Source organism: Lissotriton helveticus, chromosome 3_1 (genome assembly GCF_964261635.1).
Source record: "Lissotriton helveticus chromosome 3_1, aLisHel1.1, whole genome shotgun sequence".
NCBI classification, from domain to species: domain Eukaryota; kingdom Metazoa; phylum Chordata; class Amphibia; order Caudata; family Salamandridae; genus Lissotriton; species Lissotriton helveticus.
This window is the reverse complement of record NC_136061.1, coordinates 1,938,302,496-1,938,328,966: the sequence shown is the minus strand read 5'-3', so window position 1 is coordinate 1,938,328,966 and position 26,471 is coordinate 1,938,302,496. Positions and strand designations below refer to the sequence as shown.

General features: G+C 48.0%; 1 protein-coding gene across 3 annotated transcripts in view; it reads left to right on the top strand.

The window, feature by feature from the left end:
* GLCE (glucuronic acid epimerase) overlaps window positions 1–26,471 on the top strand; it is a 391,006-nt gene that overhangs the window by 142,656 nt on the left and 221,879 nt on the right. For all 3 annotated transcript variants that reach the window (XM_078683007.1, XM_078683003.1, XM_078683005.1), the window contains exon 2: window positions 25,473–25,567. The gene's annotated coding sequence lies outside the window, so the exon portion shown is untranslated. The remainder of the gene's footprint in view (window positions 1–25,472; window positions 25,568–26,471) is intronic.

The following is a 26,471-nucleotide window of genomic DNA, read 5'->3' as shown; positions in this document are numbered from 1 at the left end:
ATACTTGCGTGGACTCTAATCGGGGTGCAGAATTCCAGAAACTACACATCAAAGAATTACGGTAACAGCGCTGTGCGCTGCCTACTTGGTTATGTAACAGTATTTGATAGTTATAGTTTCCTCATACATGTGTTTCGTATTATAGATTTACATACACAGCATTGGAGTTGGCATTGGATTATTGCCAAGCGTATTTTGATTACTACATCCATTGGACAGTCTTGCACATCAATCCAAGTAAGAGCATTGTGTTTAGGTGCTTAATAGTACATGTTCCAGTTGTAGGAGAATTGACATTAATTATTGTTTTATCACTCTAGTTATAGTTCAAGACGAACTTCCACACCTCCTATACATCTGTTCTGAGGCTTAGACAAAACATTGATGGTATGTAATATTGATACAGAGAAACATAGAGACATTAGTATAAGACACTGTTGTTTCATAACGTGTATATTTGTTTCAGCCCTACGTCCACCAGAATTCGGTACAGTGTGTTGCACGACCAAGCAGAAGATTACAGTCAAGCTTTCTTTTTACCTTCCCAACCTTTCCTTGTTTTGTCTCCCTGTTTTCCCCTGGCGAGCCTCTCGATACTCTAGTGTTTCATAGAGTCGGAAGGCCGTAGGGGAGGGCTGTGGATTTATCTTCGGATCCCTGACGCTCCTGCGGAACCTGCCTGGAAATCATTACAGAACGTAAAGCCCACGTGGTTCGTTCTGCCTGAGCGTCATGGATCTTGAAACGGTTTCCCTTTCCGATGTAGCTAGTATGTTAGGGAACTTGCAGGTTGAGACCCAGGCATTAATTTCTAGGGTGGACACGTAACAACGTCAACATGCTGCCGGGGCTACGGGGGGTGGTACATCAGTAGTTCAGGTTACCACACCTCCTTCCCTACCTCTAGCACCCCCTGAAAGATATGCAGGGGACGCAGCACGTTGTGCCGCTTTTCTTAGTCAGTGTCAGCTTCATTTTTCCTGTAAAGCTAATTGTTTTCCTTCTGAGCAGGCAAAAGTAGCCTTTGTGATTTCCTATCTCAGTGGGGCGGCTGCTGATTGGGCCATCCCGTTAGTTGACCTTGATGATCCGCTCTTACATAGCTACAGTGCATTCAGGAGGGAGTTTCGTAAATTATTCGATAGACATGTCTATACCCATTCGTCTGATACGGAATTACTGAGCCTGAAGCAGGGTAATCCAGATCTTGTAGCCTATATTACCTCCTTCAGGAGACTGGTGGTAGAATCCAACTGGCCAGAAGAGAAGCGCAGTACCATGTTTTACAGAGGCTTAAGAGAAGACTTAAAGGATGCTCTCTCACAAATTGTAGATTTACCGACTTCCTGTACTGATCTCATTGATTTGGTGGTTAAGATAGACCATCGCATCCAGGAAAGAAAGAAAGAGAGGGGTAAACATGAAGTAAGGTATCTGCCTCTTAGAGAAAAGAAGAGTGCCACAGACAAAACCAGTGATGAGAGTGAACCTATGCAGATAGGCATAGTAAGGGGACCCCTTACGCCAGAAGAAAGACAGAGAAGACGAACACTTAGACTTTGCTTGTATCGTGGGAAGGCGGGTCACTTTTTGAAGGATTGTCCTGTTAAACCTGCACAACCTAAGTATTCGGGAAACTAGGAAGCCTGGAGTCCTGTGAAACAAGGATTCCGGGTAGGTCTGGATTGACAGTCTCTTCCTCAGATTATAAACGCTCTCCCACATCTCCTCTATGTCTCAGCGTTTTTGTCCCATGGAGTGCTTGGCATACATGTGTTAGTAATGGTGGATTCCGGTGCATCAGGGAACTACATGGATGAGGAGTGGGCCAAAGAAAATATGATTCCTTACACTAATAAAGAGATAGCCAGTCATGTTACCACTATAGACGGCAGCTCCCTTGTTTCAGGTCCCGTAACTCATCATACCACATTCCTACACATGACTTTAGAACCAGAGCATCATGAAGAAATAAGGTTTGATCTCATCTATTCTCCACAATTCCCGGTACTCCTTGGTATTCCATGGTTAAGATCCCAAAATCCTGATATAAACTGGGAAACCTCTACGATCACTTTTCCCCAGACAACAGGGGCTCAAGCGGTAGGAGCCTCAGTTGACAAGGTACCCTCTGATATTCCAAGTCAGGAGAGTGATTCAGAACTACCATCTTGCTATCAAGATTTGCAGGCAGTCTTTGATGTTAAAGAAGCAGAGATTCTCCCTCCTCATAAGGTTTATGACTGCCGTATTGACCTAGAGACAGGGGCAAGAATCCCTTGTAGTAGAGTATACGCTTTCACAGAAAAGGAGAATGCGCATTTACGAGAGTATTTGGACACCATGCTGGAAAAGGGGTTCATTAGACCTTCTCGTTCCCCAGCCTCGTCATCTCTCTTTTTCATCCCCAAGAGAGAAGGGGGTCTTCGTTGTTGTATCGACTACAGGAAACTGAACGAAGTCACGATCAAGAATAGATATCCATTACCTCTGATCGCCTCTCTCCTTGACCGAATCCGCAATGCCCAATTCTTCACCAAGCTAGACCTGCGTGGCGCATACCATCTCGTGAGGGTCAAGGAGGGGGACGAATGGAAGACCGCTTTTTGTACCAAATTCGGTCTTTTCGAATATCTCGTGATGCCCTTTGGGCTCTGCAATGCTCCTGCAGCATTTCAATTTTTTATAAATGAAGCGTTGAAAGATATGCTGGACTTATGTCATTGCCTACATAGATGATCTTTTGATATTCTCTTCTTCAATGGGGGAACACGTACAGCATGTACGCAATGTATTAGAACGGTTATTGGATAATCGCCTATACTGTAAGTTAGAGAAATGCACCTTCCACACACAAGAAGTTCCCTTTTTGGGGTATGTTATCTCTCCTTGGGGTCTTCGTATGGATTCCTCTAAGGTGGAAGCGGTATTGGCATGGCCAGCCCCTCGTACTGTGAAAGATATTTTGGGACTGGCTAATTTTTTCAGACGGTTCATCCGAGACTTTTCTACCCTTGTGGCGCCCATCACCGCTTTGTTGAGGAAAGGAGTTCTTTTTGTGTGGTCTCCGGAGGCTGAGGACTCTTTCCGTCTCCTGAAGGAGGTCTTCACCAGTGCCCCTGTCCTGCGACATCCTGATCCTGCCTTTCTCTTTGTGGTGGAGGTGGATGCTTCGCAAGTGGCAGTGGGAGGAGTCCTGTCCCAAATTGATACGAAATCTGGCGAGTCATCCGGTAGCCTACTACTCACATAAGTTCACCCCTGCTGAATACAACTACGCTGTGGGGGATAAGGAACTACTAGCCATTAAAAAGGCTTTTGAAGAATGGAGACACTATTTACTGGGGGCCAGGTATCCAGCTGTGGTGTATACAGATCACCGCAACCTGCAGTACATTAAAACCGCCAAGGCTCTTTCAATGAGACAATTGCGATGGTCACAATTCTTCAGCGAGTATGACTTCACCGTCCAATATAGGCCTGGGAGAAGAAATGGCAAGGCAGATGCTCTATCACGGTTAGGATTTGATTCTCCTGCAGATTGGGTAAAACAAACCTACATCATCCCCAGAACCAGTATAATAGGAGGGATGTCGACTGAAGATGATTTTCTAGCTCAAGTGCAGAATAGTCAGGCAGCGGTGGACATGACATCCTTGGTGGGTTCCCGGGAAGTGACCTTACGGGGAGGTTTGACTTGCGTCCAGGGGGGAGCGGTTCTACCCTCTAAAGAGTTACAGGAACAGGCTATGCAGTGGTACCACTCTCATCCTATAGCAGGCCATCCAGGAATTAAGAAGACCACCAAGGCTTTGAGAGACCTGTTTTGGTGGCCTGATATGCTCAAGGATATCGAATCCTATGTTAAGACTTGTCATGTTTGTGCTCAGACTAAGGTATCTCATCTTAATCCTGTGGGCCTACTCATGCCGCTAGCTTCCCCTCCTGGTCCTTGGCATACCGTGTCTCTCGATTTCATAGTAGAGTTACCTCTCACTAAGATGAAGAACAACACCTTGTTAGTAGTGGTAGATTTGTTCACGAAGATGGCCCATTTCGAGCCATTACAGGGGTTACCCACAGCAGGAGAACTAGCGTCTGTATTCATGCAACAGATAATCCGACTCCATGGGTTCCCTTCCGTCTTGGTTTCCGACAGAGGTGCCCAATTTGTGTCACGTTTCTGGAAGTGTTTATGTTTTTTGTTCCAGATCGAGGTCCGATTGTCCTCAAGCCATCACCCTCAGACAGACGGACAAACTGAAAGAGTTAACCAGTGTTTTGAACAATACATACGTAATCAAGTGTTGCACTCACTGAGGGATTGGGATGAGTTTGTATGGCTAGCTGAAATCTCTTACAATAACAGTCCACACTCATCTACCAACACCACCCCATTCTTTTGTTCTCATGGGTATCACCCCAAGTTGTTGCCTTCAGGGTCCCCTACTGATTGTTCCACTCCTGCTGCCTCTGATAGAATAGAGAGATTACAGAAGGTACATAAAGATGCATTGGACTGTCTTGAGATGGCAAAGGTGAGGTACACAGAAGGGGCTAATTTACACAGGAGGTTAGAACCCATTTACACACCAGGAGATGAGGTTTGGCTCTCCACAAAATACATAGCTCTGGGGGATCCACACAAGTTTAACCCCAAATACATTGGCCCGTATAAGGTGGTGAAAATGATTAATCCTGTGGCCATGAAACTGGAACTTCGCCCTTCATTTAAGATTCACCCTGTGTTCCATGTTTCGCTATTGAAGCCGGTTGAACCGGGTACCAGATTGCCCCACAAGTCTGCTCCTGTGATTCTCCAAGACTCGGAGGAGTATGAAGTGGAGGCGATACTGGATTCCCGTAAAGTAGGAAAGAACCTTCAATATTTGATCCATTGGAAGGGTTATGGAATAGAAGAGCGGACATGGGAACCTGTGTCTAATATTCATGCACCCCGTCTGATAAGTTTATTCCATCAGAAGCATCCTGACAAACCCAAACCAGGGGAGGGGACTTGTGGGGGGAGTGTACTGTCATGCCCCGAGATTCTCAAGTACTGTCCCTTTAAGAACTACAACTATAAATCCTAATTGAGCCCTGGGAGCGACGCTTTACGTTCTTGCGTCTAGCTCCGTGGCTCTCAGTTCCGTCTTGTTTCTTGTGCCTGACTTCCTGTTTGGTGCTTTCTGTCAGCTGACTGGGTTCGGAGTCCTCGGTCCTTCGCGTTTACGGCGTTGTTCACGGCTTCCACTTAGTAGCTCCTCCGGTGCCTTTTCGCGCCTTCCGTTGCTGCTCCGCCCGACGGCCGGGCTTGTGCTCCGCCGTCCAGCCGGGCACTATTTCCTTGAACCTTGCTCCCGTCCACTGCTCCGCCCGACGGCCGGGTTTATGCTCCGCCGTCCGGCCGTGCACTATTTCCTTGAACCGTTGCTCCCGTCCACTGCTCCGCCCGACGGCCGGGTTTATGCTCCGCCGTCCGGCCGTGCACTATTTCCTTGAACCGTTGCTCCCGTCCACTGCTCCGCCCGACGGCCGGGCTTGTGCTCCGCCGTCCGGCCGGGCTTTATTTTTTCCTGCACCCGATCCTGTCCTTTGCTCCGCCCGACGGCCGGGCTTGGTCTCCGCCGTCTGGCCGGGCTATACGTCCCTACTCACTCCACCTCCAGTCCGCTGCTCCGCCTGACGGCCGGGCTTAGTCTCCGCCGTCCGGCCGGGTGGTGTGTGTCTCCCTTTCCCTCTTTTAGGTATTTAGGTTTATTATTTTTTTGTGTACTGCACTAAGGCTGGGCTTGTTCTCCGCCTTCACGCTAAGTCCATTATTTTGTCCTTTCCTTCATGACTTGGCTGTCTCACGGCTGTCTCCTTCTACATCCATTTCCTGTGCCAGCGTAAATTCGTGTTTGGAGATACTTGCGTGGACTCTAATCGGGGTGCAGAATTCCAGAAACTACACATCAAAGAATTACGGTAACAGCGCTGTGCGCTGCCTACTTGGTTATGTAACAGTATTTGATAGTTATAGTTTCCTCATACATGTGTTTCGTATTATAGATTTACATACACAGCATTGGAGTTGGCATTGGATTATTGCCGAGCGTATTTTGATTACTACATCCATTGGACAGTCTTGCACATCAATCCAAGTAAGAGCATTGTGTTTAGGTGCTTAATAGTACATGTTCCAGTTGTAGGAGAATTGACATTAATTATTGTTTTATCACTCTAGTTATAGTTCAAGACGAACTTCCACACCTCCTATACATCTGTTCTGAGGCTTAGACAAAACATTGATGGTATGTAATATTGATACAGAGAAACATAGAGACATTAGTATAAGACACTGTTGTTTCATAACGTGTATATTTGTTTCAGCCCTACGTCCACCAGAATTCGGTACAGTGTGTTGCACGACCAAGCAGAAGATTACAGTCAAGCTTTCTTTTTACCTTCCCAACCTTTCCTTGTTTTGTCTCCCTGTTTTCCCCTGGCGAGCCTCTCGATACTCTAGTGTTTGATAGAGTCGGAAGGCCGTAGGGTAAGGCTGTGGATTTATCTTCGGATCCCTGACGCTCCTGCGGAACCTGCCTGGAAATCATTACACTGTGTTCCTACACATCTCCTGATGGAGATACCCCATGTGTGGGTGGGCCTATCGCTCTTGAGGGAAAACGGTGCAGAATGTAATGTTGGAACATCAATGTTTTCTGTCGAATAAATGACCTAATTTGGTAATGGGGTAGCTGCATTATTTGGGCCCGTGCTCCCTGGCCCAGAGGAAAATCTACAAAACCCAGACTTTTCGGAAAACTAGTCACCTGGGAGGGAAGTCCAGGGTGGTGTGCCTTGCCTGGGTCCCTTGTTATTTCCTTACCCACAATGCCCTGCAAACCTCAAAGTTCAACTACCATGGCATATATTACTTGCATTTCTGTCACATAAGGTTCTGCAATCTGCAAGGATCCACAAAATTCCTACCACACAATGTTCCCCTGTTTATACCTACAAAAAGGATACCCCATGTGTTTGGCTGGACCTGGTGCCTATGACGTGGGTGGAAGTAAACCAGGGACAAAGGAAATCCAGAGAGTTGTAGTTTTTCGTTGATACCTCCCTTTTAGTACAATTCCCTCTGAACATGTAGTAGGACAGGTCTGTTTTCAGCTCCCTCGGTGCTCTCCGAGAAGCTAGAAAGCAGCTCCTTAGACAAATATCTAAGTGTCATTTTCCTGATAAACCATTACATGGTTAGCTCGGTGCCCCTGTTCTTCCTTCCCTCATTTAACCCATTCTGAAATAGCAGCCGTTGCGAAGAGATTGCTGCATTTTGTTTTCTGGTTTGGTAATTACAACCCACCTCAGCTGTACAGGTTGACACCTTTTACATTAAATTCCTCCTTTGAGTCTCTTATATATATTAATGACAGCAACTCAATGTCTGCTTGCTGCATGACCTTTCTCTTTAAAATTGCTATCCAAAGAGTAAATGCTGTTTGCATTGAAAAGGTAACTCGCAGTATCTTCCAAGATTTCAGAGGCAAGAGGGTGTGTGTGTGTGTGTGTGTGTGTGTGTGTGTGTGTGTGTGTTGTGTGTCACTGGATGATTAGGCTATGGAAATAAATAGATTTAACGTTTAGGTTTTTTATGTCGAGTACAGAACGCGCATGCAAGTGCACCCAGATAAACACACTCCTATCTCTCACTTACCTTTTCTCTCTTTCTTGCATTTTCCCTGTTTGTTTTTATTTCTCTTTTCTTCTCCCGACTTCTTGTTCTTTCTCTCTTTGTCTTTCACTTTTTCTTGCTCCCTAACTAGATCTTAGCTTCTTTTAGTCTCTGAGGCTCACAATGTAAGGTTTTTTGTGGTTGCAAAGAAGTAACAAGCGTTTACAATGCAATAGGTCGCGCATTCGCGAGCCATCCAGCAATTGGCACTGTAAATGGCAGTGGCTTTTATATAAAAAAAAATGTTCGACATTGTCATTTACAATACCAACAGTCCAAAGTCGTGCGAAAGCAGTACCCATTGCATTGTAGAGCGCTGTCCATAAAGTGGGCACTGCGTTCATTGTTAAAGTTTAGAAAAACAAAAAAATGTTGTGTCCCTGAAGCGGGCGCTGCGCTCATCATGCAAATACAAAAAAAATCAGCTGCCATTGTCCCCATCGGTGTCAAAAAACAAAATGGTGCTCACCCACTTATAATGCAGACCGTGTAACAAGCCAAGTAAAAGGTCCAGTCCTTATGGGCGGTGAAAAATGCAGACAAGGTGGTTCCAATGAGCGACTAACAAGCTTATAGAGTAATCAGAAGCCAGCATTTAAGAAGGACAATGACACAAACCAATGACAAATATGGGTGGGGAGTGGGCGTGGCTTCTATTGCATACTCTATTACAGCATGCCTTGCAGAGCGAGCAGTGCATGCGTGCTGCCACTAGGCTCGACCTAAAAAGGCACTTTGCAAAGTACAGAGCACACAGTGCGAGTCATACATTTCTTTCCGACTCTCATTCTGACCTTTACTACTGAATGAGAATTGGGTGGAGAAGAGAAAGTGACTCCCTCCCCTTCCCCCCCCCCCAACACCTTCACCCCCACTGCTGATGAGTTGCAGTGGTAGGCATCAGTTGTTTGCGACTGCAGACTACCAACTGGACTCAAAGCAGGCAGTAGCCAAAGGCATAGAGGAAGGTGTCTGTGACTGACTGTTTCCCATTACTCTGCTGCAGGTACCGAGGGAAGCAGGTAGTGGATCAGGGTACACCCTATTGTCATTCACTAAATGTCAGTGTTTATTTTTGGAAAGTAGTCTATTTTCCATTCAGGGAAAGAGGTTGATTTTAAAAAATGGCATTCAGTGAATGTAAATGTAGGGATAGATGTCTGCAGTGTCTCGGGACTCTATCTCTGCAGTCATAGCCGTTTACAGTGGGGAGTCAAATTTACTCCTGTCTCATGAATATTAACAGGCAGGAGTTTTTGTGAGTCCTTATGAAATTACATTTTGAGGTTCGACTGATTAATACATCAGTTGCAGAACAGTTTGTCTACAAAAATACTGACTGCTCAGTGACTTTACCTTCGCCAATCAGGAGCTGCGGGTGGTCACCATGCAGGTATGTCTGGCTGCGTACGGGGAGGGAACAATGGAATGAGGCATGGGTGAGCACCCCCGCCGCACTCAGTGTCTGGTTGTTGCCCCCCGCATGCACGCTGTGGTAAACTGAGGTACCGGATAGACCTGCCCCGTGCCGTGCACACTCCACATGTGCCCACGTCTAATGCAGGACACTGTGCATGCCCCCACTTTCCCTCTCAGAGGTCCGACTTGGTGCATAATGCGGGGTGCAGCAGCCATTTCACCCACAGTCTTGCCTGACTCACTCACACCTCCTTTAACAAGCATTTGCAATGCAATAGGTTTCGCATTTACGTGAAACTAAGTAAATTGCAATGTCTTTTATTTATGTTTTGGTTTTTAAAACAAATAAAAGGCATTGGCATTTGCAATGCAAGTAGCTTAAACTCTCCCAAATGAGAGACCTATAGCATTGCAAATGCTTGTGCTGAATGTGGTGACACCTTTCCGTATTGGTTAAAGCATCACACTGCCTTACCTCTCCAAGAAGGAGGAGAGACTCCACAGCTTAGACCTGAAAAGAGGGTTGTCATATTGCATCATTCGCACCAAAGAATACTGGGTGGTTGAAAACAAAAGCTATTTTTTTGGTTCACTGGAGCGAAAAAGGGGAGAGCATTGCAGAAACTGACCATCTCCAGATGATTGTACTCTGCATTAAGATCTGTTACACATTGGCCAAAACAACTCCCTGAGGGAGTGTGGGCTCATTCCACCAGAGACAAAGCTGCGACCACTGCGCGCTGGACATCTGTTAGGCTGCAGCGTGGGCATCCTTGCACACGTTCACCAAACACTACTGCCTTGGCGGTCAGGTCTGTCGTGACGGGCACTTTTCCGGTTTGTTCCGCCAGGACTTTTTTGTGTAAACCAGTTCTTTTACCACCTCCAGGGAGGTATTGATTTGGTATCTAAACTAAGGTGAGGAATCTGCAGCTAGAAATCTTGATTGTATGAACAAGTTACTTTCCATCTGTAATGCCTTATCTGGTAGAGACTCTATCTAGCCCCAAATTGTTTACCAACCCTACCAGCCTCTCCATTTATGCAAACCGGTGTTCTCATCTGAGAAGACCCCTGTAGGCCCTACGTTTCTGCACGCTGGTAAATCCACCTTCTGATGTGGCTCCATGCTTTAGGTGCAGAAAGATTCACTTAAAGAAAGGCTAAAACCTGGCTGCAGACAAAATTCAGATTTTCTTGGGTGAGCGGTAGAGCATTCTCTGTATAGTGTACTTGCCTTAGGAATGGCCTGCCAATCTATCTAAGGTGGACATCTGACCATAGTCGATTCAGGAAATTGCTCAAAATCTGGTTAAGCATGTAATTTTTGTTTCTGTTCTAAAAATGGGGCCGTTAAGCACATCACCAGGACGCCTTATTATGTAATTGTGCGCTTTAGAAATTACACATTATTCTCAGTAGTAGTATTATCATCAATTCTTTAGTTAGAGGGCAGTTCTCTTTTTCTCTCTCTCTCCCTCCCTCCCTCTCTCCCTCTCTCCCTCACTCTCTTTCTCTCCCTCTCTTTCTCTCCCTCTCTTTCTCCCTCTCTTTCTCTCTCTCCCTCTCTCTCCCTCTCTTTCTCTCCCTCTCCCTCTCTTTCTCTCCCTCTCCCTCTCTCTCTCTCCCTCTCCCTCTCTTTCTCTCCCTCTCTTTCTCTCCCTCTCTTTCTCTCCCTCTCTTTCTCTCCCTCTCTGTCTCTCCCTCTCTGTCTCTCCCTCTCTGTCTCTCCCTCTCTGTCTCTCCCTCTCTGTCTCTCCCTCTCTGTCTCTTCCTCTCTGTCTCTCCCTCTCTGTCTCTCCCTCTCTGTCTCTCCCTCTCTGTCTCTCCCTCTCTGTCTCTCCCTCTCTGTCTCTCCCTCTCTGTCTCTCCCTCTCTGTCTCTCCCTCTCTGTCTCTCCCTCTCTTTCTCTCCCTCTTTCTCTCCCTCTTTCTCTTTCTCCCTCTCCCTCTCCCCTTCTCTCCTTCTCTCCTTCTCTCTCTCTTCCTTTTCTCTCCTCTCTCTTCCTTTTCTCTCTTTCTCTCCTCTCTCTTCCTTTTCTCTCTTTCTCTCCTCTCTCTTCCTTTTCTCTCTTTCTCTCCTTTCTCTTCCTTTTCTCTCTTTCTCACCTTTCTCTTCCTTTTCTCTCTTTCTCTCCTCTCTCTTCCTTTTCTCTCTTTCTCTCCTCTCTCTTCCTTTTCTCTCTTTCTCTCCTCTCTCTTTCTTTTCTCTCCTCTCTCTTTCTTTTCTCTCTTTCTCTCCTCTCTCTTCCTTTTCTCTCTTTCTCTCCTCTCTCTCTCCTCTCTCTCTCCTCTCTCTTTCTCTCCTCTCTCTCTCCTCTCTCTCTCTCTCCTCTCTCTCTCTCTCCTCTCTCTTTCTCTCCTCTCTCTTTCTCTCCTCTCTCTTTCTCTCCTCTCTCTTTCTCTCCTCTCTCTTTCTCTCCTCTCTCTTTCTTTCCTCTCTCTTCCTTTTCTCTCTTTCTCTCCTCTCTCTTCCTTTTCTCTCTCTTTCTCTCCTCTCTCTTCCTTTTCTCTCTCTTTCTCTCCTCTCTCTTCCTTTTCTCTCTCTTTCTCTCCTCTCTCTTCCTTTTCTCTCTTTTGGAATGCATAACTTTCAAGTATTTATAAGAGACCAAAGTGATCACCGCCTAGCTACATTGGAAATCGACTTTTGTACTCAAAGATACTATGAATGATCCATCCATAGGTTTTCCCTTTGCAGCACCCAGGCCACTATATTTCCCAAATGGTCCCCTTCTAAGTGCAATCTGCCTATTGGACGAATAATCTGAGCATTTATCTAAGGATGTAAACTGGTCGCCATGAGAAGGTTAACTATCTAGAGGTCTCTCCCCAAGTTCATCCCTTTCCAAAGCAGTGATCAGTCTTTTGTCTTTTGACTGATATCCACCTTCATCTGCTGGTCTTGTATTGAGCAAGCAGCAGGGAGAACGGTCAGAAGGAATCTTGTCCAGGTAGTATGAGCCTGGGCCTCGAGTGCTAATTTGCTGTCGCTCTTTCGTTGGCGTAGCTGGGAGGACCCTAGACTGGTGATGTGGAGGTGTTCCTGGGGCTTCATTGCTCTCGTTCTTGAGCTTCGAGAAGAGCGTATAGGTGATGTGGGGTGAACATGCGCAGAGCTTCCTTGAGTAGGAAGAGCTGGCTGGTTTTCAGCGAGGGCAGGAATCTGCTAATCTGAAGCGATTAATTTACAGTATTCAGAATAGGGGTGGTTGTGAGAGATAAGGTAGACAATAAAGTATTTCATACGGAAATTAAATAGAATGTCCTCTGTGTTGTGGTCTTCAGAGCGTGGCCGATGCTGGCTTGTGATTGAGTGGCCAGGGGTTGGAGGGAGTGCAGAGAGGCGTGAAGTAGTACTGCCAGAATTAGCTGTAGGGATATTGCTGTGCACAGTCGCATCATGTTTCTGGAGCGTTTTTTCGTGGATGTTACCAACCCACCAAGCGAACTCAAGATGACACCATGCCCAGGTGATGAATGGGCACACATGCTGATAGTCCAGCACTCGGACATCGGATCCCTCCCTGTGTCCCATTTGTTGCATGTATGGAGAATGTCAGGCACTTTGGTACGGCGAGGCTGTGCAGGCTCTAGGGGGGCTCTGTCTCTTGCTCTAAATTTGTCTTCTGCACTGCTGTCTGTCGCCTCTGAAAATGTATATATTGTCTGTTTCTGTAGTAGGGGATCTCTGTGTATAGTCATAATCTAGTGAATAGTCCCGCCCATGTGCGTGGACCCCGGAGCAATCAAAAATAATCTCTTACAGTGTCAAAAAATGCAGAAAATGCATAGACACTTAAGAGAGAATTTAAAGACAGATAATGCAGCCAAAAAGGCTACACTGTCCAGTACTTCAACTAGAAATTCCACCATAAAATCCACAAAACAGCAAAGCCTGTACAGATTTCCCTTGCTTAACAGCAAAATCCCTCAGGAATGATAGAGAGAAGAACCTGGACAGACAAGCCCCATAGGCTGCCATTATGTGGCTTAATTAGGATACTGTGCCTTTAAGGAACCTTCCAGAACCTTCTCTCAGTATCCCAGAATGCATAGCAGGTCCAACTTAGCCTCAGTTCTTTTTTCCGGCTCCTGCAAGCAGGACCCTGGAGCATTGAGCTCTCCCTTTCAAGGGTTTTTGTTAGTGTTTTACACTGATTTCGATTTTTGGTGCTTTTAAAGTACTTTGGTGACTTTCTTTCTGTGTTTCTGCACTCTTTTTTGTCCATAATGCCTGCATTATTCGACAAATGCCCTGAGTGCTCAAGAAAGAAGGCCAGGACAGACTCCCATGAGGTCTGTATTCTCTGCCTTCCCTCTTCCCACATTCCTGAGGAGTGTAGGATCTGCAGAAGCTTCTCTGGAAGGACCCTGAAGGAGAGGAAGAAGATCAGGCTTCAGGGACTTGAGGAGAGAAAGCTGAAGGCACGAGGTGGGTCAGGAGGGGCTCCTTCTACCCATGCTGAGGCCTCTGGGGGGCTCCCCAGGGGCAGGAAGACCAGCCCTCGCCCAAGGTCTCCGTCTGGGTCAGTTGCGCTGACCACGACGTCGAGGGGACGGTCAACGGCCAGTTCCAGGTCTCCCCAGGGCTCTGGGTCGAGAAAACGTCGCCCGTCGACGTCGAGGAACGTGTTCCGGCCGCCGTCGAAGCCGGTGTCGATATCCTCGTCGTCGCTGTCGGCGTCGAGTGATCGACATCGGAGGGCCCGGCGTCGGCGCTCGCCGTCGAGGCGACACCGCCGTTCGCCGTCGAGGACATCGTCGTCGAGGGGATCCTCGTCGTCGAGGTCGCCGTCGAGACGAAAGGCATCTCCGGCGCCGAAGAGGTCGACGTCGAAGCATTCCAAAAGGCCGACGTCGAGACGGTCAAGGAGATCGACGTCGAGAAGGTCGGAGAGGTCGACGTCGAGAAGGTCCAAAGGGTCGCCGTCGAAGCGATCCAGGAAGTCGACGTCGAGACCGGCGAAGAGGTCGAGGTCGCCGTCGAGGCACCATCGCCCGTCGTCGAGGTTTCGTGGCTCGTCGATCTGGTCGGGGTCGACGTCGAGACGGAGACACGGTTCGACGTCGAGGAGTGTGATTCGGTCGACGCCGAAGGACCGTTCGACGTCGAGGGGACATCGGTCGTCGTCTGGACACCGGTCTTCAGCGTCTGGAGGTCCTAAGGACAGGCCCAGGCCTGTGGGGGGCTCCCCACGCTCTGGAAGAGATGGTGGCTCGCCGGGACTGGCGCATTCCGGGGTGGATACTCCGATGAGGCCGGCTACACCTCCTCCGCGGCCTGCTATGCCGATGGGTCCTCCTCCGAAGGCCCCTACCCCACCTCCGAAGCCGGCTCCGCGGGACCCGCGTCCGGTTACTCCTCCACCCCCGATCCCACCGAGGGGGGTGTCGATGCCTAAGTTTCCGACGCCCCCGAAGAAGACTCCTAAGAAGCCTAGAGCTCCTGACCCTGGGAGGCCGAAGGAGCGTCCGAGGCCCAAGAGGTCGAGATCTCGCTCGGGGAGACGGGACAGATCAAGGAGTGGCCGTGGATCTTCTTCACGATCCAGGCATCATCACAAGAGACGTCGGTCCAGGTCACGTTCTCCATCTGGGACCCGTTCCTACTCGCCCACGCTGTCCGATTCGCCGGAGACTAGGGTGTCTCCGATAGACGATATTAGCACATTTCAGGAGGTTCTCCTGCGTGGTGCGGCGAAGTTGGGCATTGAGGTTGAAGCGCCTACAGCTTCTACCTCGGTAATCTTTGAGACTTTACACAAAAGGCACTTGTCTCGCCCCCTGTTACCTCTGGTGCCGGGGCTCCTTGAGCCCGCCGAACAGCTATTCCTGACGCCGGCAACGGTGAAATCTGTACCTTCCAGGATACTGAAAAAGTACAGGGCTCCGGACTCAGACCCAGCCTTCTTGAGGAAGGACCCGGTACCGGATTCAGTCATCGTGACTGCTGCTCGGAAGCTTCATGCCACCTCCCCTGCGTCCACGGTGCCTCCGGACAAGGAGAGCCGGTGGATCGATTCTGCTGGTCGCAAGGCGTGTGGGACATCCGCCTCGTCCATGAAGGCAGCCAGTGACTCGGCTTTGCTGGGACGTTACGACCGTTCCCTTTGGGACTCGATGGAGCAGTTCGCAGACCTCGTCCCTCGAGACCGCAAGGAGGGCTTTGTGGAGATCGTCAAGGAGGGGATGCTGGTCTCTAATCAGGCCATCGGCGCCGCAGCAGACATATCGTTGCTGTCCGCGCACGGATATTGCCACGGGATTCACCAGAGACGCCATGCTTGGCTCAGGTTGACATCGTTGAAACCGGAGGCACAGCAACGCGTGGCGAATCTCCCGTTTTCCGGAGATACCCTCTTCGGGAAGCACGCGGATGATGAGATGGCCAGGATGAAGGCCGAAGCGGAGACCCTGACGGCAGTGGGCTTGGAAAAGCCCAAGGAAAAGAAACCCTTCCGACAGTACCAACGTCGGTTTGGGGCGCAGGGTCGTGGAAGGGGGCAGTCTGCTGGTCAACATCAACAGCGGCAGCAGCAGCAGCAGTACAGGCAGCCCTTCCAGAAGCGACAGGGTGGTAGAGGTCGTCAACAGTCCTCTACCGCGACCAAGGGCCCGGCCGGGTCCCGTCCCTGAGCTGTTACTTCCCCCTCGTCCGTTACCCGCTCCGGTGGGGGGAAGCGTTCAATTTTTTCTGGCAGAGTGGAGAAAAATTACTCAGGACAAGTGGGTGCTGAATATTGTTTGCAATGGATACAGTCTACGTTTCACCAGCCCTCCTCCATCGATTCCTCCCGTCAGCTCGCAGTATCAACTGCGCGAGCTTCAGACGGAGGCGGACGTTCTGCTAAGGAAAAGGGCGATCGAAGACGTACCTCTGTCTCAAAGAGGAAGAGGTCTGTACTCTCGGTTCTTTCTTGTCCGCAAGAAGGACAAAAACGAGTTCAGGCCCATTCTGGATTTGCGGCAGGCAAACAAGTGGATTCGCAGAGAAAAGTTTCGCATGCTGTCGTTGCATCAGATCTACCCTCAGCTGCAACGGGGAGACTGGATGTGTGCCATAGATCTACAGGACGCATACTTTCACGTGCCCATTGCATGCAAACACAGAAAATTTCTGCGCTTTCAAGTCGGCACCAATCACTATCAGTACACGGTGCTACCCTTCGGACTGAAGTCTGCACCCAGGACATTCTCAAAATGTATGGCAGTGGTAGCGGCACACCTGAGGAAGAACAAGGTGTTTGTCTACCCGTACCTGGACGATTGGTTGATCAAAGCCTCCTCCTTCTCGGAAGCTCGAGCACACTTCCAGAAGACGTGCGTTCTCTTGAACAAGCTGGGGTTGCACATCAACATGTCCAAGTCGGTCCCGATTCCGGTACAGTGCATCCAGTACTTGGGGGCCTCCATCAATACGCTGTCAGCAAGCGTGTCTCCTTCGGAAGAGCGACGTTTATCACTCGTTCGGAAGGCTCAGGCTCTCATGAAAACTCCGTCTACGACTGTGAGGACCGTGTCTTCTCTACTGGGATCGATGGCCTCTTGCATCTTTCTCACTCCTCACGCACGGCTACAGATGAGACCTCTGCAGGAGTGCTTGGAGGATCAGTGGGACCAGAGGAGAGGTTCTTGGGACGACAGGATACGACTGTCTCTACATGCTCTTCAGTCTCTGAAGTGGTGGTGCTCGAAGGAGAATCTCCTCAGAGGCGTTCCCTTCCACAAGGACATTCCCACACAGACCATCGTGACGGATGCGTCTCTCCAAGGTTGGGGGGCGCATTCCGGAGACCTGCAAATTCAAGGGACGTGGTCCCCGACGGAGTCCACGTACCACATCAATTTCCTGGAACTGAGAGCTGTTCACTTGGCACTGAAGGCCTTTCATCCGTCCTTTCAGACCAACTCTCTGCTTGTTCAGACGGACAACACGACAACGATGTATTACCTCAACAAGCAGGGGGGCTCGAGATCGCGCACTCTGTCGCAGGAGGCGCAGGCGATCTGGCACTGGCTTCTGGCTCGAGGACTGTCGATAACGGCCACCCATCTGCCAGGTGTGCAGAATGTTCAGGCAGACGAACTGAGCAGAATCGTGCAGGAAAACCACGAATGGGTCATAAACGACGAAGTACTAGGAGAAGTCTTCGCAAGGTGGGGAACTCCAGACGTAGATCTGTTTGCCACCGCCGAAAACAGCAAATGCCGAGGCTTCGCCTCCAGGTACTACCAGCCAGGGACGCTGGGGAACGCGTTATGGATCAACTGGTCGAACAGCTTTCTGTACGCTTTTCCACCAATTCCCCTGATTCCGGCGGTTCTCATCAAGCTGTCTCAATCCAGGGCGAGGATGATTCTGATTGCCCCGGAATGGCCCAGACAGTGGTGGTTCACGGACCTACTTCACAGATCTCTCCTTCCTCACATGAAGCTGCCGTGCAGGCCGGACCTTCTCACGAAGTTCGGGGGGCGGATGGTGCACCCCAACCTCTCGTCTTTGAGTTTGGCGGCATGGCTCCTGAAATAGTGCAATATGGCCATCTGAATCTCCCAGAGGATTGTATGGGCATACTGAAGGAGGCTAAGCGACCTTCCACTAGGACTTCCTATGCTTACAAGTGGAAGAGGTTTTGCATCTGGTGCAAGTCTAAGAACTATGACCCTACGTCATGCAAGGAAGATGTCATCCTTCCATATCTGCTTCATCTGGCGCAGTCGGGCCTTAATGTCCATTCCATTAAGGTTCATCTGGCTGCTTTGACTGCCTACAGGAAAGGGCCTTCACAGACTTCCTTTTTCCAGATCCCTGTGATCAAAGATTTTTTGGAAGGCTTGAAGAAAGTGTTCCCTCCTGTCAGGCTTCCTTCGCCTTCATGGGACTTGAATGTGGTGCTGTCCAGATTGATGAAGGAGCCTTTTGAACCCATTCATAAGGCTTCGTTGCAGCACCTGTCCTGGAAGGCGGCGTTCCTCGTGGCCATTACATCGGCCCGCAGGGTGAGTGAGATTCAGGCATTGTGTTGCCAAGAACCTTATACTGTATTTCATAATGCTAAAGTTGTTATGCGTACTCACCCTAAGTTTCTTCCCAAGGTTGTTTCTGATTTTCATATCAATCAGACTATCACTTTGCCTACGTTCTTTCAGAATCCTTCATCTCCGGCGGAAAGGTCTTTACATTCCCTGGATGTGCGGAGGGTGCTGAAGTTTTATCTTGATAAGACTAAAGATATTCGTAGGTCAGACCAATTGTTCATCAATTATGGCTCAGTCAGGACGGGTCTTGCTACCTCTAAACAGTCCATCTCTAGGTGGATTGTGTCCTGCATTCAGTTGTGTTACTGCAAAGCTAATAAGACCTTAGGGGGCAAACCTAAGGCTCATTCCACCAGGGGCAAGGCTGCTACGACAGCTATGCTCCGTAATGTTCCCATTGCAGAGATCTGCAAGGCGGCCACTTGGAAGTCGGTCCATACCTTTGCTAAGCATTACTGCCTGGACACTGATGCCAGGGCAGACGCTCAGGTTGGGCAGGCTTCGCTGCGGAATCTGTTCGCACAGTAGTGGCGTTATTTTATTCTCCACCGCCGCTTGGTGTGGGGATGGGCTTGCCATTCTATTCACTAGATTATGACTATACACAGAGATCCCCTACTACAGAAGGAGTAGTTTCTGTCCTGTAACTCCAGTTCTGTAGTAGGGGTATCTCTGTTATAGTCATAAGCGCCCTCCCGCCTCCCCGGTGGAGTGTTGTTCATGATCATAATGCTACAGGTCTGGCGTTTTCTACGCCTTCGAAAAGAACTGAGGCTAAGTTGGACCTGCTATGCATTCTGGGATACTGAGAGAAGGTTCTGGAAGGTTCCTTAAAGGCACAGTATCCTAATTAAGCCACATAATGGCAGCCTATGGGGCTTGTCTGTCCAGGTTCTTCTCTCTATCATTCCTGAGGGATTTTGCTGTTAAGCAAGGGAAATCTGTACAGGCTTTGCTGTTTTGTGGATTTTATGGTGGAATTTCTAGTTGAAGTACTGGACAGTGTAGCCTTTTTGGCTGCATTATCTGTCTTTAAATTCTCTCTTAAGTGTCTATGCATTTTCTGCATTTTTTGACACTGTAAGAGATTATTTTTGATTGCTCCGGGGTCCACGCACATGGGCGGGACTATTCACTAGATTATGACTATAACAGAGATACCCCTACTACAGAACTGGAGTTACAGGACAGAAACTACTCCTTATCTCTCTCCAGGGCACCCACAGCCCTGGATGAAGAGACTTCGCATGGAACAAACACTGATTCTCATTGCAAGCCCCCATGCCAAGCACGTAGCATGTAACAACGGGCTTCTGTAGCTCACCTACTTATTAAAACAAGCAGTTGCAACGCCAACAGGCCTCACCTACGCAAGACCTATTGGCTTTGTCAATATTTTTTGGGGTGTTTTGCTGATGGTGAATGCTAAATTCCTGGGCCTTAACGCCTTTGCTATGAAGTTTTATGTTTTTTTGCGTGAAAGAAACATTCCAGCATTACGGTTAATCTGTTGCCTGCAATGTAACAGTAATACTGTGACCAGTAGGTTTTCACCTGCCCCTACTCTGTATACAAGAAGCAGGGCTTGTGCTAGGACTTTTGGGGCCCCAGGTAGAATGGGAAAGTGTGAGGCCCCTCTCATTTGCATATAGCGTGAAATCACAAGAAATGAAATCAGAGGAAGTACCATCAATTAACTATTGTTGAGCAGCTATGCAAGAAGAAACTTTTGTGGTGCAGATATCAAACATTAAAAATATAAAAGTTAACAGTAATAAAGAAGGACCTATATTTTAAATTTCTGATACGTGTAAATACATTATACAAGTCACACTGGATGGAAGCTTTTGTCTAAGAATCGCCAAAACTTATCCTCAATCAAATATCACCAATATGTTTCCAGATTAGTGCTTTAGGTATGTGTGCAAGTATGCGAAAATAATTGATATAGTGGAAACCCAGCAGAAAAGCTATGCAGCACTTTACAGGGTCAAAGGCCCAGTTAACGTAATAAGAGGGTTGCGGACTGTGACTGCATGATGATGTTGTTTTTTTTCTTACGGCATTGATCATTCAGTGGTTTCCTAAAATTGGAGCTGGGTTCCGGCTGTCCGAATGTATATGGGAATTTGGTTCCAGATCCTTGGTGCACAGATGGGAACAGCTTTTTTGCTTGTTTATGTCTTTTTAGCACGTCTTCTATCGTCTGAAGGTGTCCCTGCCTCAGGTGTGTTGTGACTAAGCCTGGGCAAAGTGCTACGCTACGCTCGCGAAGTTTGCGCAACTTCGCACTACGCGAGCTGCACGTAGCACAGTGCGAACAGGCGTAGTGCAGCGTACCGTAGTGCAGCAGTCATTTTTTGCTTGTTCGCGGTCTTCAACGTCATGTTCGTGACCGCGAGCAAGCAAAATGACATCCCGGCGAGATTCTCAACGCGGGGAGGTCAGGTTTCTCATTGCGAGTGGTTGCGCATGCTCGCGACCGCGAGCGATGAGAAACTACCAGTTTGCGTTGAAAAAGCTGCCGCTCGAGTAAAAATCTACTCGAGCAGCAGAAAACTACAGCTCGCACTGTGCAAGATGCCGTTTTCAATGATTGCACAGTGCCGGATGCTTGTCCGCACTGTGCAATCATTTAAAATGCATCTTGCACAGTGCGAACATGCTACTACGCAGCTCGCGTAGTGCTACGTGAAGTTCGCGTAGTGCGAAGTGCTCTTCGCGTAGCTTCGCGTAGCGCTACTTCGCGAACTACGCCCACCCCTAGTTGTGACCCACTGGACATGGCGAGCTTGTCATCCAAATGAGCAGGGGTGTCAGTCGTATGTATGTGGTATTTCTATACTGCAAACCTAGCCAAAAGGCACGGTAGCACTGTAGAGGGTCAATGTCAAGGCTCTGATAGCTTGACTCCTATAAAGGGCATTCCCAAGATTGATTGATTGATTGATTGAAAATAATTTATAACGCGCAAAACAATAACCCGGAGGTATCAAGGCGCCTAACCATAAAATCAGAAAGTAGAACCATTCATCCATTACACATAGGCTTGCAGGAAGAGGCGAGTTTTAAGTGCACCACGAAATGCCTGTAACGTGGGCAAGGACCTGAGATCCAAAGGGAGTTCGTTCCACCATTTAGGGGCAAGGGTGGAAAAGGCCCTACCACCCCATTTAGCTCTTCTTATGCGAGGGGCTGACAGAAGCAATTTCCCGGAGGAACGCAAGTTCCTTCCAGGGATGTAGTTGGAAATGATGGAGCTTACTCCTGAGTCACTGTTTTTTGTGATGACTTTATATGTCATACACAGGACCTTGAACCGTACTCGGTATTCTACCGGAAGCCAGTGCAGTGTTTTCCTGGCTAACGTAGCCGAAGTACGTCTGGGAGCATCTAAAACAAATCTTGCTGTGGCATTTTGAACCACCTGTAAGCGCTGCAGGAGGCTCTTTTTTAGCCCCGCGTACAGCGCATTACAGTAGTCTAACCGTGAGCCTATTAATGCCACAGCTACCTGTTTTCTGGATTGTAACGAAAGATATTTCCTAATCCTTCGCAGGGTGTGAATTAGGCCCCAACAGGTGGAGATGGTTCTGCTCACCTGTCCATTCATATCCAGGACTGGGTCTATCATCACCCCCAGATTCTTGGCAGATGTTGTGGGGGAAGGGCAAGCTCCAAGCGAGTTGGGCCACCAACTGGCTGACCAGATGTTGTTGTTCCCTCCGAACACCATCACCTCAGTCTTCTCCCCATTCAGTTTAAGAGAGTTCTGAATCATCCAGTGACCAAACGCCTCCATACAAGATCTAAACTTGGAGGCGGTCTGCACGTCTGAATGGGAGAGAGAGACGAAGTCACTGTAAAACACCAGAAGGTACCAGAATACAGTCACAAGTTGGCTAAAAGGGTTAAATGTCATGTGCCATGAGCCATGGCTCCAACACGCCATGAATGTCCTCCGAAACCATTAAATGTGCTGATACTAATTATTAGTATAGACTTACATGGTTCCAGAGAGTATTTTCTTTTGTAAACTAGCATGATGCAAATGTAATTAATAGTTTTGAAATTACACCTTCAGAAAACCTGGAAAACACATACTCCAATTCAATTAAATAATGCTGCGTGCGTAGCCCACTAACTGGCCCATTTTTATTCTGAATTTGGGGAGGGAGATCACTTGCCTGTGGGCCTCACAGCACTGAACCATGACTGTAAGGCAAAGAGTAGAAGGGCTATCCCAAAGGCTTCAGCCCATTAGCACAGGATTATGTGCTACCTAGAATTCACATGACTTAATTCGCTAATCATTTCTAAATCCATTTTTCGGGGTTTGAAACGGACACGAGATAATGCCTAGGTAAAGTGATTGAAAGCAAGCAGCCGTGCTACTTAAAAAAAACACCAGCAGTTTCAGGTGAAGCAGCGCATGCCGGGCCTGCAGTAAGAGAAACCTAATAAAGTAAATGATGCTTACAGACTAAATAACTGGTCCAGTGAAACAACCAAAGTAAAGGGTCCAGTTGCCATGGGAGGGTACAAATGAAGACAAGGCTGTACCAAGGAGGGACTAACAAGCCTATTAACGAATCCGAAGGCAGCATTTGCGAAAGACAGTGACAAAAGCCAATGAAAAATATGGGAGGCAAGTGGGTGCGGCTTTTCTCCCATACTCTACTATAGCAGTCTCGCAGAGCGAGAAGTGTATGCGCGCTGCCGGTAGCCTCGATCTAAAAACGTTGAAAAAATGAAGTATACTATCACAAAATGTGCCTCAGGCTGTATAATTTGCTTTTTCTTGCCGCATAATGTACTCCAACCTACCGCATGATTTGACATAATTCCAGTGGCTCTTATTATGCCTCAATTGGACCTCAAACTTGTTGTTACCTTTCTCATATGCACCCACTTTGAGCCTCTATATATTTGTCGTCTTAGGCTGTTGACCATCAAAACTGCCTTTTTAGTGTCCATAACATAAGCCTGGAGTGTCAACAAACTCCAAGTGCTCTTGGAACCCTCCTTATACCACCTTTTACCCAGACAAACTGGTCCCCCAGACAGATGCCCTTTCCGGCAAAAGGTTATCACTCTTTTTCCATGTAGGCCAGAACATCACCCTGCCTACCTTCTTTGTTCCTCCTCACCCCATCAAAGACTCTACCACTTAGTCACCAAAAAAGCGTTGTTGTTCAACCAGAACCACATAAGACTTCTGGGTGGATGATAAACTCTGCATGGGATATGTCGGAGCAAAAAAGGAGAAGGCTTTTCAGAAAAGATCCAGCTCTTGATGGATTGTCCTGTGTATTAAGATCTGCTATGCACTGGCCAAGATGCAGCCCCCTTAGAGGTTGTGGGCTTACTCTGCCAGAGCCAAGGCTGTGACCACTGTGTAAGATGCCCAGGAGAGGAAAGGCCATGCGCTGTCAGGTAGTGATATGAGCATCCTTGCCGACGTTCAGAAAACATTACTGCCTGGACAGTCTGGTCCATTGTGACAGGCACTTTGCCCGGTCTGTCCTGTGGGACTTTTTGATTTAATTGTATTCGCAGACCCACCTGCGGATAGGTGTTGCTTGAGTATCCATTCAATAGTAAGGAATCTGTGTTTAGAAGTCTCTATCAGATAAACAGGTTACTTACCTTCGGTAACGTCTTGTCTGGTAGAGACTATCTAGCTGCAGATTGCTTACTGACCCTCCCATCCTTCTTGCTGTGCAAAGCTTTTAAGGTATGAGGGGACTGCAAAGCTGTTAAGGTATGAGGGAAGTCCCCTTTCAGGGCTTTAGTCTATTTCACACCAGTGGTCCAGTCTCATCGTAGCACCACGCTCCTTGGGTGGAAGGACGCAAAAATAACTGATGTCAGCCTGCCGAGGTAGTGTCCAGATCGATTCAGCACATGTCACTTCCGACGTGCCCGACGGAGAACCGTAGAACACCACCTACCGGCATGCAAGGATACTGCTCGAAAACCTTCAGGATCCAGTCTGATTCCTGGGGATATTCAAAAATAAGGAATCCGCGGCTAGATAGTCTCTACTAAATATGGTGTTACTGAAGGTAAGTAACTTGTTCGTCTCCGGCGATGCCTAAAGACGGCTGATGTATCTAGAGGTCTAAAGCACCAATCTGCTGGCCTGTAGAGATCGCACAAGGAGTGCTGCTCTTCTGTGAAGCGCTGGAGAGAAGAGCTCCTGGGAGGCTCAGTGATGGAGTTGAGATCGGATACCACGGTAACCCAGTGACAAGGGCAGTGTTTTGGTAGTGCTGACTCAGGGTTGCTGTTTCAGAATTCAGTGATAGGAATGCCATAGGGTAGTATCATAATATTAAATCAAATTTTGGATAATACCTTAATAAAGAGAAAAATGCAAACCTTCAGATATGTGGGATTTGTGTGGCTGGGAGCAGCTTCCCCAGTGCCCACTTAATTCAGGAGTGGTGTGTCGAGGGCTGCTTTAAAACCTTTTTTTAGATTTGTGGGTGTGCACAAAAGCCAGAGATGACAAAGTGTTGGTCCAAAGTGGAGCAGGATGTGCTCTTAAATAAGTCTCTTTGCTCATGTAGGTTTTAATTGAGCAACTGTGCCTGCAGCACAGCAGAGGTAGTCGGGAGGATTGAGGTATCAACTTGCTAGGAGGAAGATAAATCTGAACCCTGACTTTATCAGGGTATGCAGTCGGCTGTAGAATATTCTATTTGAAGTGTCTCCAAAATGTACCCTTGGTATCTCATCATCTCTGTAAAAGTCAGCTTAGCCAAGTGTTATTTTCTTGTGTTCAGCAAATAGGGGCAGCCAACCACATGGTTTCCAGGGATCCACACTGGTCTATGACTTATTTCAGATTGGAGGATGGCTAACACTTGTGTCAAATTAGAAGAAAAGTGTGTGCGTTGTATATAGTTTCAGCATGTTGCCATTCCGCCATCTTAGTGCACAGAGGGTCGGATATCAGTGGAAAATGGGTGAGTGAGTGAAAGAGTGTGGATCGTGGCACATGGAAATAGGTGGCGACTGTCAAGATGATGATTGCACATATAATAAGTTCATCCACTTTTTAATTTTTGGGGGGCGGGGGGCGGGGCTCTACTTTTACAAACCAGGGTGCTCTATTTCTTAAGAGAAGCTGGCCTACGTTTAGCCATCATTTGTGTCACTGCGACAATTTTAGTTTGATTCTTCCGTTTATACATTATTCCCCCGTCTTAAAGCCTCATGTTGTGTACATTTCTGTATAAAGGACGGATTTCGGCAAATGTTCGTGTTTCTTTTTGCAGGAGATCCTTGTTTTGCTGCAAGTTGCTGATTTACAGTCTGCAGTATCAGAGTGACAGAGCGGGCAATTGGACATCTCGATGAATGGCTATTGAAGGTGAGCACTTCTCTCTGCCCCTTGATTTCCTTTGTGTCCGGTACTGCACTTAATGTTATATTTTGCTATATTCTTTTGTGTCTTATTTATTGCCTTGCTGCAGACAGAAACAGAACTCCCTCCTGTGTCTGGAGGGAATGCTAAAACCAAAGGAGAATTCACTGGTAGAATTTCTCGATCTCCCTGCCCCTTTCTTACTTGAGTACAGTTCTCTGATTCTCACTGTAACATTTTAGCAAATCTTTCTAGTTCTCAATCGCTCTCATTCTTACTTTGCTCTCCTTGGTCTCTCTCATTCTACCTTGCCTTTCTCTCCATCTCTTATTTCCCCTCTCCCATCCTAGCTTTCTATAAGTCTACAAATCATCCTCTCGCACTCCTGTGTCTCCCCTTGCGGGCTCTCTCTGCCAGGACCAAGGCTTTGACCTCTGTGTTCGCTCGCAGAGTTCCTCTCCTGGACATCTGTCAGGCAGCGACATAGCCAACCCTGCACACGTCCATAAAACATTACTTCCTGCACAGTCAGGTTCATTGTAACGGGCACTTCACCTGTTTGGTCCTGCAGGACTTTTTGGTTTAATCGGATTTGCAGACCCACCTGGGGGAGGTATTGCTTGGGTATCTATGCAAAGTAAGGAACCTGCGGCTAAAAGTCTCTATCCTATATACAAATTACTTACCCTATGTAACATCTTGTCTGGTAGACACTCTTATCTAGCTGCAGATTCCTTACCGACGCACCCATTCTCCCTACACTGCAAACTAATTTCAGGGCCTTAGTTTTCCACACCAGTAGTCCGTGTAATTCGTGGCTCCGCGCTTCTGGCGTGAAAAGTTGCGAAAAGTAACTGAAATTGGCATGTCTAGGTGGTGCCTAAACAGGCACCACAAACATCAGTTCTGG